This window comes from Dipodomys merriami, unplaced genomic scaffold (assembly GCF_024711535.1).
Source record: "Dipodomys merriami isolate MVZ:Mamm:240054 unplaced genomic scaffold, mDipMer1.0.p SCAF_11, whole genome shotgun sequence".
NCBI classification, from domain to species: Eukaryota; Metazoa; Chordata; class Mammalia; order Rodentia; family Heteromyidae; genus Dipodomys; species Dipodomys merriami.
The window spans coordinates 33,182,716-33,195,537 of record NW_027202382.1 but is presented as its reverse complement, the minus strand read 5'-3'; the positions used below and the strand labels follow the sequence as shown (position 1 = coordinate 33,195,537).

Sequence of the window (12,822 nt, the reverse complement as noted above, 5' to 3'; positions counted from 1 at the left end):
CACGACTGGACCCAAAGAATAAAATAATAAAATAAAAAAAAAAAAACACAACCTGTCAGTTTTAGTAATTACCACAGGGAATGTGAAAAACTCCTATGTGTTATGCTTCATGCTTGAATTATATTCAGGAATCTGATCACCTCTGCTTTTATCTGTGTTATGAAAAACCAAGAGAGTCTCTTTACATACTGGAGCTGTAGATAGAATAGTGTGTGTGAATGGAATGTGTTAGAACACTTGATATAAGGATATTCACAACTTTGATGGACTGTATTTCTTTCAATTTTGAGGCTTATTTTCATTTGAGACAAAATGAACTAATATCGGAATGAGAGCACTAACGTTTTCCGTTGTAGCAAAAGTCACTGGCTTGGGCTGCAAGTACTGAAAATGTGTGTAAGTGTTTGCATCTATGTGTATAAGTATATGCATCTATGTGTGTAAGTGTTTGCATCTATGTGTGTAAGTGTTTGCATCTATGTGTGTAAGTGTTTGCATCTATGTGGGTAAGTGTTTGCATCTATGTGTGTGTTTGCATCTATGTGTGTAAGTGTTTGCATCTATGACCTCACAATGATCTGAGGAGCCCTTTAAAATATGGATACGAACGTAAGTAATGGCACCAAAGGCAGTTATGCTATTCTGACTATTTATAGGATGAAATTCGACCTTCAGCTGAATCGTAAGTAGGCAATTTCTTAACAGAATCAGTGGAGTTGCCTAGGAATAGGCATTCAATGAAGGAGTCCAATGCAATTCTGATTTTTTTTCTTTCACCTTTCAATGGGTTTTGTTGTTCTATTTTTCATATACCCATATAAAGTAATTTGATCATATTCCCCTCTCCTTTACCCTCTCCAATTGTCTTGTTTGCTCCTGATGGAGAACCTGTTTGGGATTCTTGTCCTTTATTTTTAAAATTTTATTTTATTATAAAGATGCTGTACAGAGGGGTGACAGTTTCATGAGTAAGGTAACGAATACATTTCTTGTCAAGCATTGTTACCCCTCCTATGTTTTTCTCCTACAATCCCTTCCCTCCCTACCTCCCTTCTCCCCTCCTCAAAGTTGTAATGTATCATTGTAATGGGTTAGCATTTTGTTATTCTCCTTCTTCTCCCCAAGAAAATGTGGTATATATATATAATATATAATATATATAATATAATATATATAATATATAATATATATGTATCTCTCTCTCTCTCTCTCTCTCTCTCTCTCTCTCTCTCTCTCACACACACACACACACACACACACACACACACACACACACACACACATAGGAATTCTATGCTTCCATCAGAAAGAATGACATCAACACATTAGTTAGGAAATTGAAAGCCTTGGAAAAAATCATATTAAGTGAGGTAAGCCAGACTCAAAGAAGTATAGGTACCATGTTTTCCCTTATTTGCACTAATTATTATAGATACAGGATAATCTTAGCAGATGGGTAGAAAAGCTCAAAAGCTATGTACATGTGACCATATAAGATGATGATAAGTGAAATAAACCCCAAGGTATGGACACAAGGTTTTCTTTGTTGTTGTTTTTAATGTACTATGTTGTTTTCTTTTATTTCTTTTATATTTTCTTCCCCCTATGATATATCCCCTGTCGTCACTGTATTGGATTGTGGTTCCCTACATCTTGTATATGCATGTTTTTAATTTTTAGAATATTACTGGCAAGTTCATGTTGACATGCTTATTCCAAAATTTGCTGTGAATTATGAAGAGAAGGATTCTTTCTGGATAATTTCAGACTCAGAAAGGAAAGAGCACCCTTCCTCGTTAGCCTATCTCTGGTCTCATGCCACAACAAGGAGGGTTAAGTGGTGGGGTCTGTCATGGTTCTATGCGGACACATAGAGGAGATGAAAGCATCTGGGGTTCCAACGCCTCTTTGAAATCCAGTGTTTTCATTTTTATAGAGGAAATGCTTGGAAACCAGAAGTCTTCTGAATTGCTGAAAGTCTGGCAACAGTGTAGTCTCAAGGTGATTTCTGGAAGTCACATTCATCGGCTCAGCTATTCAGTATGCTTTCTGGGTTATGCTTCTGTTTCCAATTAAGAAGGTAAGTAAGAAAATACAGGTACAGAAAGGTATAATTTGTATGTTGGTTCACTACTGGGAGATCAAGTTATACACTGACTACATACTCTATAAAATATCCTTAATTGCATATAAAAGTGTTAAAGGGAAAAATGTAAAAGAAAGAATGCTTGCACATATACTCGATTAGGAAGCTCTTTTGACACAGAAAGCCACATGGCATGAATTACCAATAAGGATTATAATTTAGCTAAATGTAATTATAATAGGCTAGGTAAAAAAGATAAAGTAAATCAATTTAAGTTGAAATCAGAAAATGTATCAGTAACCCTGATGGGTAAAGTCTGGAAATATTTTTTATTGAAAAGGACAATATGTATTAGAACAATGGAGAAACCTTGAGTAAAAAAACAATATTTTATCAGGTACCAGTGGTTAATAGCTGACATCCTAGCTACTCAGGAGACTGAGATTGTAGAATCACTGCTTAGAGCTAGCCTGGGTAATAACTACTGAAAGTCTCAAAGTAGAGGTATGGCTCATACAATAGAACAACAGCCATAAGCACAAAAGAATTTGAGAATTTGAAGTGAAAAGTTTAGGCATCAGTAATGACATGCACACATGCACACATGCACACACACACACACACACACACACACACACACACAATATCTAAAAGTATACAATAAGGTAAGTATCAAGAACTTGGACAAAATAAACCCAAATGGTTCAAATCATGGACATTTTCTGTATCACTGGTAATGAAGCAATGCAATTTAATAAGATAGAGTTCTTGTTTCCCCTCAGAGCTTCAATTTATTCAGAAATGGTCACATTCAGCATTAGTGGAGACATAGGAAATGAAGAATGACATTCTTTGTTCCATTTCTCTAGGGCCTCCATAGGTATCTTTTTCCTGGGGAGGATTATTACAAGGATTATTAATTACAAGCAGATTTTGACCATGTGCTTTGTTTTAGCCAATGAAATAACACCACAGTGTCAGGTGCCCCATCTGAGCATAATCATTAAGAGTTATGACAGACTTGTGCTATTCCCCCAATGAACCCTGCTACTTGAGTCTGGATCTTGGGAAGAAGTAGAAACAAGGACAAGATCCACAAGTGGCATACAGCCAATCGATACTGGAAGCAAGAAATCAGACAGGGCTGTAGAACCCATGGATTATTGACATTGTTTTTCTTCTTATTAAACACTTCCTCAGCAAAATCTGGCAAACAGAAAAGGAGTATGACAGATGTAGAAGGAGTATAAACTGCACAACATTTCTTAAAAACATTTTGGCAATATCTATCCGGAGTCTTATAATATAGTTGATACTATTGCCATAATTCCCTCCTATGCTTCTGTGTGCCAAGAGGTCTAATTTAATATAACACTTAAGGGTGAAAATTGGATGTACACCAAAAGCCAAAAAATAGAGAAAGATTAAATAAATTATGATAAATCCATACTATGTAACGCTATGCAGTCATTAAAATTGTATTTACAGGGAATATTTAATGGCATAAGAAAGTAGTCACTGAATAATATGAGATGATAAAATAGTATGCAAGTTTGAAAATGAAGAATGAGGCCAAACTTGTAATAAATACCAAATGCTTATATAAAAATGTAGGAAATATATATATTAAAAATGCTCTGAGTATTTATTTCTAGATGGATAAGGAAAGGACTTTCTAGAGAATTGTTTTTAAAATCATAATTACTTATATTCATTTTGATCATCATAAAATATACTTAAATTGCCCATATTTGGCAAAGGATAATAAGGGTAGTCAGACTTAGAACCTGGTTCCATGTTGTTACTCATTGCCCAATTAATGTCTATTTAACTATATGCATTAGTAGTCAATGTTTAAATATCTTTATCATATAAATTGCAATCCAATACTGAGCATTTTAATATTATGTTCAATCTAGTGGCATAGGGTATCTTGTTTTAAAATTCTGTTTTATAGCACTCATCCTTTCTAAAATTATGTATTTGGCACCTCCTAGGTTCTTAGGAATAGGATCAGCCCAGGAGAGTCAACAGTAAACAACAAAAAAAATACTTTCCTTGTTTATCTTCCTGCCATATAAAAATAGTGTAGGCCTTCTTCCACCTATTGAAATTATTTCATTTCAGCATATAAGCACCACTACTATTATCACAGTAAATTTTGTACTATAAAAGCATAGTAATTACTTTTATGTATGTCATTTTGTTCAGTGATTCTAAATACCCAAGCTCATACCACAATTTGATCTACAGAGTATTTGAGATCATTTATTTGGGAACAAACATGAAATATATTTTAACTTTTCCATGTAGGTTATTACTGATTTGTTAATTCTCCTTAACTCTTTCCATTGAGGGAGTTTTATCACCTTTTATATCTAACTTTACAAATAATTCTTCAATGAACATCTTTTTACACTTCTATGTCACATCAACCAGATCATTTCCTTAGAACTCATGAACAACTAGCTTTGAACATGATCCTCTTTTTAGCACATTCTCCATAATGTCTAAAGAATTCCTCACTAAGAGTATCCCTGGAACGTTTTTGTATCAAGATGCTTTCTATTCATTTGACTTGCTTAACATTCATACCTCAAGTTTGCATTCATTTTCTACTATTACCATAACAAAATGCCAATGGTGGTGTAGCTTAAAACACTGAAATGGATTCTGTACCTAAGAACCATAAGTACAAAACTGCAGCATCCACATGAAAGATTTCTTCTCAGGCCTCTGGCCTTGTTTGTTGAGGGTCATCATTCTATTTCTTCACATCATCTTCCTTCTGTCCATGATTTGGTTTCAGTGTCCTAAACTCATCTTGTAAAGATACCACTCCTGTTGAGTTAGAACTCATTTAGATTGCCCCATTAAACCTCGTCAAAGGCCTCATCTTCAAAGACAGCCACATTCTGCAATAGAAGGGCCTCTACTTCCATGGATAAACTTCAGGGGCATATAATCCAAACCACATAGTTGGTTTGTCTGTCTACCTTCCTGTCTGGTATGTGAACCTGTCTAGTGAGAAGCTGAATTTGCAATGGCTGTGATGCTTTGAGCAGACTACTTAGTGACCGTGGCTAGAACAAGGAGACAATGCATGTTACAAGGCACAGGCCACCAAGAGGACAGAATCAAAGAGGACAGAAAGGAGCAAGGATTTGGAAGAAAGTTTTGTCTACCGTAGACTGAATTTTGAGTAAGGGAAGATTAGTTCACACAGAAAATAGAACTTCTTCCAAAAATGGAAACACAAATCCAAACTTGTAGAAGTTGATGTGGTTGGTCAGAGTGATGGGATGATGAGTAAAATGCAGGCTTATAATTCTGATAGGACTCATGTATTACCGACTCTGCAGGGATGCTGCCATCATCCTTGGCAATGTCCCCCTTAAACATCTCCAGAATCCAAGAGGGAATGCACCAATCATAGAACTGAATTTGTTTTCATAACTGGTAGGGTTAGTTGCCAAACTTCCTTCATTGTAAGACAATATGGGGGCTAGAGGCATTGCTCAGATGATCAAGCTCCTACCTAGCAAGTTCGATGTCCTGAATTCAAGCTCTACTAGTTCCAAGATCTCTCTAATTAGAGATTTGAAATGAATTTGGCCATAGTGATGTGTAAGCACATTTTCCTGTCAATGTTTGTATTTCTGAATTTACAACAGATGTTTATTTCAGTCTGGTAATAAAATAGTATCTTAAAGTGTCCTATTCACAACTGTTAATGTAAAAAGTTACGATTCATAAAAAGAAAAGCTAGTTGGAAGCCCAGTATTTGTCAGGCCAAGCAGAAGGTATCAATATAAATAAACCCATAGCTATAACTAATATTATTAATAATAGTAATATAATTACATACATATTATAATACTTCTCACCATGATTGTTATGAAAGCACTTCTAAAAGAGTATAAGTCCTCTATGTAAATAAAGATAAAATTAGTCCATGTTTACATGCCTATTTTAACAGATGAAAAACTATTAAAATTATTAGTAAGGAAGACATTTTGATTTCCAATGTATGTACGATAGGGAGAAGGTTGAAATGAATTATTAGGAAAATAAAAATCAATGGAAAAAATTTTCTCTGCAATTTTGCCCAAGAGCAAAAGCAATTGGAAACAATAAAAATAAAGTCACCATGGTGGCTACAGTGAAAGGTCAGCCTTCACACTTAGAAACGGGTTCCTGGTAGTTTCTGCCTTCATTTAAACTCAAAAATAATAGAACTCTATTTTAAGTGATTACAGATTAAACAATTCACCTACAATCTGATTTCATCTGTAAATTTGCTCAGCAAATCCCTTTCTCCATAAAGAGTAGAAAAGAACATTTTCTAACCAGCACCAATTTGAATGAGGACTTAAAAAGCTTCCGTTTAAAAGACTCCTGAATTCGTATTCTGGCTAATTTCAATTTGCTTTGTGACCTTGAGCAATCACTTCATGTCAGTGAAGCTTAGCTTCTGATCCTAGGAAACAACAGGCCTGTTCTGTCCCAGGGATGGTTGGAATGTGGTTCCTGCAGGATCAGCAGGGGACCTGCTGCTAGAAATCATTTCCATCTCTCTCTTTAGACTTCCTATATTGAGCACTGTGAAGTAACATCCAACCATCTTTTCTAACCCATCCTCCATACCATCCTGATACTAAAGTTCAAGAAATACATGGCTAGAGGAAGTGGGAAAGCTCCCTTGACCTTGCCATCTGTGAGGTTGTGTTTTTGAATTAGAAAAAGCAAAAGCCACCCAGAGTTTCCTAGCAGGAGGGAAAGCTAGATTGGAGTTGCTGCTAGGGAAATGTGAATTTGCTCTTTGGAGGCGAATCACCTGGCCTAACTAATGACTACAGATCCCATGAGGAGAAAATCCTAGGGAGGGTTTTTCTGGCCACCTGGAAAGGAAGCAGTGACAATATGGAGAATTCTCTCCTGGTGTTCAGGGATGGGAAGAGAAGGGCTCATAATGTCTTCATTAGGAACAGCTTGGCACACATGCATCTTGCATATAAACAGAAGTGGGGCGTGATGTGGCCTCCAGTAGAGGGTCCTCAGATCTGAAAATCTGACACTTCCCATCAACCATTGCAAATATTATATATATGCATATATATATATATATATATATATATATTCTTAGATATGAGGAAGAGTAGTTTTGAGGGATTTGATAAGCAATGAGGATGCCAAATCAAAGCAAGACCAAGGAAACAAAAAAGAAGGTCCATATCACTAAGGCCACAAGGCATTTTCTGTCCCACAGATTCCTGTGGGAACCACCATTTCCCCAGCAAATGAATTCACCACAACCCCAGTGGAGCCTTTACAGAGTCAGAAACAGAATGGGTGGGAACTGGGGGGCCCCATGCTAGGGAGGAGAGAGAGAGGTAGAGCGAGAGAGAGACAGAGAGACAGAGAGGAAGAGGTAGGAGGAGAGAGAGAGTGAGAGTGAGAGAGAGAGAGAGAGAGAGAGAGAGAGGAAGAGGGAGAGAGAGAGAGAGGGAGAGGGAAAGGGAGAGGGAAAGAAGAAAGAGGGAGAGAGAGGCAGAAAGGAATGCTGGCGCCATCTCGTGGCCCAGCGGGGAAATCTCCTGTCCGAGTCACAAACTGAGAAAGGCTGGCGCTGTAGCAGCTTGTTGAAAAGAAAATCCTTTAATACAGTTTAATTGCTATTCCCCAGGGAATTAAATAAACCCTAAGCCCTCCACCATGCAGGAGCACAAAGTGACATCCCTCAGAGTAATGACAGAGATTAGCGGACAGAAGGCTGCTGTGGGATCAAAGAAACCTTTTTTTTTTTTTTTTACAGTTCCTTTTCATTCAAATGAACTCCATGATTTACATGTGGAATTGCTCCTTCCAGTCTCAAATTAACCCTGAGAAGAATCATCTGAGAGACAAGCACTGTAAGTATGAGAAAACTTAGGGTCAAGGATGTGTCACCATGGTGAAGGGCAATTTAGCAAGCCCCCACAACTTTGTTCCCCAACCCCAGCTACTTTTTCTCCAGCAACTCTCAACAACACTGCCCAGTCCAGTGTGTCTGTCCATGAATCTATCCCTGAGGAGAAGTCAATCTAAGTGTTCCGGAGTTCTCACAACTGAACAAGGAGGTAAATTAAAGGCAGAGTCCAAGCATAATAGTTTAGGAAAAAGGGAAGAAGTACCATCTAGGATAAGCCTCATGGACTGGCTTGGAAAGACTGAAAATGCTGGTTAAAATCACAAACGAATGGAGAAAGCAAAGCATTCTGCAGGGAAAAGCAGGATGGAAGTTGTAGTTTGATCTCTGCTCTGTCCGTCTCTATTACAGGATGAGTCTTAGGGAGCCATTGAAACCGGATTCATTGAAAAACATCTCCACAGATCCAGTCATGCAAAGCAGACTGTAAACATCATTCCAGTTGAGGTTCCCTTTGACTTCTCATTATACTATTGTTAAAAACAAACAAGCAAGCCACAACCTTTGACCAGAATCCATAGTAGAACTCAAACAAGGCAATCTTAAGCTTGACGCTTGCCGTTTTTATGCCACTGTGTGCATCTTAGTACACTGACAGTTCCCACAGGGAAACAGGTGTATCTCAGTAAAGCACAGTTATTTATTTTTTTTCCATGAGAAGTATTTCCTTGAAGTGCCAAGCCTTGCTTGCTTTTTCTGGCCCTTGTGGAAATGTTATTTTCTACCATTTTGCAAAGAGCTTCTCTCCTTTGCTTCCTTTATTTCTGTACCATATCTACTTGTCCTCTCTCTCTCTCTCTCTCTCTCTCTCTCTCTCTCTCTGTCTCTCTCTCTCTCTTTTGTTGTTGGTTGTGGGGCCTAAACTCTGGGACTGGACACTGTCCCTGCACACTTCACCTCAAGGTTAGCACTCTCCCACTTGAGCCACAGCACCACTTCCGGTTTTCCAGCAGTTTTTATTGGAGATAAGAGTCTCACAGAGTTTCCTGCCCTGGCTGGCACTGTGATCCTCAGATCAGAGCTTCTTGAGTAGCTAGGATTATAGGTGTGAGCCACCGGCACCCAGCTTCTCTCTTTTTTATGTCCTCCTCACAATACACTAAGTTTTCCCATTGCCTTAACAGTTAGTGCACTTACCTGTTACCCCAAATATAACATGAGTTAGAATAAAAAAGAGATGATTTCTGTCATATTTCCAGTGCAGGAGTTAGACCAGAATGCATAATCAATAAGCATTTTCTCTCTATTGCCGGCACTTGTTTCAGAAATACATTAAAGTAAGTGTTCAATGGATACTTGTTGAAGTTATGTTGTTTTTTCTTTTAAGGAAAAAGTGAAACAGAAGTTTGGGGAGGGAAGATTGTTATTTCAATAAATTGTGCCTGGTTGGTCAATCATGTGTCCTTGTGGGGGAAAAATTTTTGTCTTATACCCCACAAAATTAATTTAAGATGGATTACATATCTAAGCAGAAATGTAAATACAAGAAATGTAAATATAGATATATTTATTAGCTTATGTAGTAGAATTTGTTTAATAAGATATACAATGTTCAAAGAAAATATCTTAAAAAGCTGATCTATGTTAAATTTTAAAATTCTCAATGTACATATGTGATAGAGAAAGTGGGGACATGAAATGAATGATGGAAGGATTGATTGGTCAAGAAGCACTGAACAACGCTGGATGCCAGTGGCTTGTAATCCAAGCATCTCAGGAGGCTGAGATCTGAGGATTGCGTTTCAAAGCCAGCCCAGGCAAGGAAGTCCATAAGACTCTTATTTCCAATACACCACTCAGAAAACCAGAAGTGGTGCTGTAGCTCAAGTGGTAGAGTGCTAGCCTTAAGATGAAGAGCTGAGGGACAGTGCCAGGCCAGTGTTCAAGCCCTGAAACTGACAAAAAAAACCAAACAAACAAAAAAAAGGACTGAATATTTAGATAGACGTGTTAAATTTGTAGCCTCCATGGACCATTTGAAGTCCAGACATTTTTTTTAATCATCTAAAGTTGCTGCTGTGAGGAGGTCAGAAACAGAATTTAAGAAACTATTTCTAATAATATATATAATAATTTCAGAACATAGGAAGTACACCTATAAAATAATTTGAAAAACTAGAAAATTCAATAGAAAAGTCAAAAACTCAACAGGCATTTTAACACATGCACACACACACACACATGTTAACTATAATCTTTCATCAAAAACATGCAAAAATATTCAAGAGCCTGAGATCTGAAGATCACTCTTCTAAGATAGCCAAGGCAGAAAAGTTCCCACAGGAACTATATCTCCAACTAAACGCTCAAAAACCAGTAGTGGAGCTGTGGTTTAAAGTGGTAGAGTGTTATCCTTGAGCAAGAGAACTCAGGGACAGTGCTCAGGCCCTGAATTAAAGCCCCATGAATGAAAAAAAAGGATGCAAAAGTAACCTAAGAGCTATGATTACATGCCTATACAAAAGATATGTGACAAATGGTATAAGATAGAGAGACAGAGAGACAGAAAGACAGATTAATCATCCACAAAGATGAAGAGTTCCTCCCATTTTCCATGAGTGCATGTAGATTAATTTGTTGGGCTCATTTGTCAAATTGCCCAGCAATGCCTACTATAAATGAACATACTCTAGAACTCTGAAATTCTTTTAATGTGTGTCTACCCAGAAGCAATACATATACATGTCCTTAAGAGCAGGTGCAGCAGGTTCACGGCTGTTCTGCTGGTACCATTAGTACTATCCAAAGCACTTTGTATGAAACAGCCAAATCTTAAACAAGCCAAGTGCTCATAAAGAGAAGAATTGACAAGGGTCAATACATATATGTAACAGGATGATTTCAAGGAATGAGAAGTAACCTTTGTTGCCACACCAAACCATCTACATGCATTTCATTGCCAAAGCTCTAGTCAATGTAAGTCATATCCTATATACAATATTACTTCTAGTTACAGTTCAAATGCAGATAAAACCAGTTTCTGATGAATATGAATAGTTTGGAAGTTAACACTATTGGACAAGGGAAGAAAGAAAAGAGAAGAGAAGGAGAGAAGAAAAGAGGATGGGAGGGGAAAGGAAGGGAGGGAGAAGGGAAGGGGAAATGAGAGGGAAAAAGAGTAGAAGAGGCAGAGGGGGAGGGAGAGGAAAAAGAAGGGAAATAGAGGGAGAGGAAGAGAGAGGAGAGAGAGAGGAAGGAGGAAATGAGGAAAGAGAAGGAGAAGAACGGAACCAGATATTCAATACAACTTTGCCTTTATTAAAGTCTTGTATAGCTACATGTAAAAATTTTAGATTTTAATGACTATTATTAACTTCTTGACACTTTCATGTGATATAAAAACTCTAGTGTCTCAAACAATCCTTTGGTGTGCTGGTTTATCTAAATAGAGGCCCATATTTTAACTAACAAGTAATTAGCCTTTATAAAAGGTGTGTAAACAAATATTGACTCATGAACTTCCTAATTGTTCTCACCTATTATTTGATCTAAGTTCATCACACTGCAAGAAAAGAGATTCAAATGCTGACAGGAGGATTGAACAGACTATCTCTGGTTCTTTCACCACATACACATTCATTCATAATCATGTCCCTCCAAACACATTCTTAGGAAATAAGTGTTCAAGATTTAGTGCTGTAAAAACAACAACAAAGGAAAATCTCTTGTGTGCATGTCTTGGAGTTCATTTTGCTTAGCATTATCTTATATGGTCATATGTACATAGCTAGTGAGCTATTCTTCTCTTAAGATTATTCTGGGGTTAGAGGTTTTCCTTTGTTGTTGTTTTTAATGTACTATGTGATTTTTTTGTTTCTTTTGTATGTTCTTCCCCCTATGGTATATCCTCTGCTGTCTCTGTATTTGATTTTTCTACCCCAGTATTGTATATGCATTTATTTTTGAATTAGGGAAGGGAAGGGGAACAGCAGAATGGTGAGACAAAGGGCAAGGAGAGAACCAACCTAACAGTGACATACACAAGACAATATGTTGGAAATGATCTGTACAACTTGTGGGGGGAGGTTGGAGGAGAGAAAGTAGGAGAAAAATGAGCGAGGGGGGTAACAAGTTTGACAAGAAATCTACTTATTACCTTACCTATGTAATTGTAACCCCTCTGTACATCACCTTGACAATCAAAAAAGAAAAAGGAAGTGCAGTAATATCAGTGTAATACAGTGATATTACATGAACCTAGACATAGCATCTAGACACTGCTGACCTATAATAACCTATGATGAATGAATATGGCCTTATGGCTTTCTTACTCATGGTTTTCCACATCCTAATTGCCCTGCTCCAGAACCATCTCAATTACCATAAGACTTACTAATTCAGTGCATGTGTTTTTTTTTTCTTTTTAGTTTGTGTATATTTGATTTTTATCTAAGAATATTACCTGCCCAATGTCAACGCTACCACCCATGTCTAAAGTACGTAAATTAGCCTGGTCCTATAATCCTCCTATTAAAATCTGTACTCCCTGGGCCCATGAATAATTCAACAGAAAGCTAAAGATGTGGAGTAAGTTTGCAGTGCAGGGACCTTCATGATACCTCTAGTTCTTGTACTAAACAGGTCTCCAATGTCCAGACAATCGCAATGGGGTTGATTTGTCCATGTCTACCAGGAAAAGATTGTGCCAACAGAACGTGGAAGTACCACTGCCTTGACAAGTCCCTTACATTCACACCAGTGTCCAAAAGGCTGAAATGAAATGGTGAGAAAAGGCTGAACAAGTTAAGAAATAAAATCACAGGGGATG

General features: G+C 37.4%; 1 long non-coding RNA gene across 1 annotated transcript; it reads left to right on the top strand.

Moving 5' to 3' along the window:
* Nucleotides 1–608: 608 nt before the first annotated feature.
* On the top strand, nucleotides 609–7,980 carry LOC138816397 (uncharacterized). The gene is made up of 3 exons (XR_011368660.1): nucleotides 609–682; nucleotides 1,937–2,080; nucleotides 7,902–7,980. It is a non-coding gene; the product is annotated as an uncharacterized lncRNA (long non-coding RNA).
* The last annotated feature ends 4,842 nt before the right edge of the window (nucleotides 7,981–12,822 follow it).